We start from the raw sequence: 886 nt of genomic DNA on the forward strand, positions 1-886 counted from the left end.
TGAACAATAACATCTTCATAAGTTCAGATTGCACCTCTCCGCCTCAAAGGAAGACACAGCTAGCTAAATTGTGAACCCGTAAATCACCATGACGTCACCGGGTCTTGGGCGTTGCAGCACTCATCGGGAAGACAAATAACATCCACTGTGAGCTGTTTCAGTTGTCTGTACATCTACGCCGTCTACCGCTATCTACCTCCATCTCCTTTTAACATCCTTCGTTCACTTCCCTCCACCTCCTTTCATCTCCCTTTCTACCTTTTCATTTCCTTCAACATCTCTCTCCAATTCCCTCCATCTCCTTCGTTCACTTTCCTCCACCTCCTTTCATCTCCCTTTCTACCCTCCCCCGTTTCCTTCAACATCTCCCTCCATCTCCTTTCCTATACCTCCACCTCCTCCACCTCTTGCTATTTATCTCAATTTAACTCTGCCTTTCTCCACCTCTCTCCATCTCCCTTTTTACCATTCCATCTGCTTCAGAATCTCTCCATCCTTCCCCATCTCCCTTTCTATCCTCCACCTCCTCTCCATCTCCTGCTAATTATCTTTCTCCACCTCTCTCTATCTCCCTTCTTAACCCTCCATCTACCTCAGCATCTCTCCAGCCTCCTCCACCTCTCTCCATTTATTTCCAACTACCTCTAATCTCGTTTCACTTCCCTCCACCTTTTATCTAAAAAATAAAATGTACTGAAAGAGACCGCGAGCCAAAAGCTATTCCAATCGCCTCACGATACAGAATGAAAATTGCTTTTGTAATTGCAAAGAACCTTTTTTTGTGTGTGTGTGTTAGCGTAATACACGTGTGTGTTATTATATTCTCGCATTTAGTTTACCCCGCGGATAAATTAATTGACGTCTGATGGGTAATCTGTTAGGTGAA

The 886-nt window shown here is 44.5% G+C and overlaps 1 protein-coding gene across 1 annotated transcript in view; it reads right to left on the bottom strand.

The window, feature by feature from the left end:
- Positions 1-886, bottom strand: part of LOC119588128 (secretin receptor-like) — a gene marked incomplete in the record, with an annotated part of 160,037 nt that overhangs the window by 118,974 nt on the left and 40,177 nt on the right.

The sequence above is a fragment of the Penaeus monodon genome, chromosome 23 (assembly GCF_015228065.2).
Source record: "Penaeus monodon isolate SGIC_2016 chromosome 23, NSTDA_Pmon_1, whole genome shotgun sequence".
Lineage (NCBI taxonomy): Eukaryota > Metazoa > Arthropoda > Malacostraca > Decapoda > Penaeidae > Penaeus > Penaeus monodon.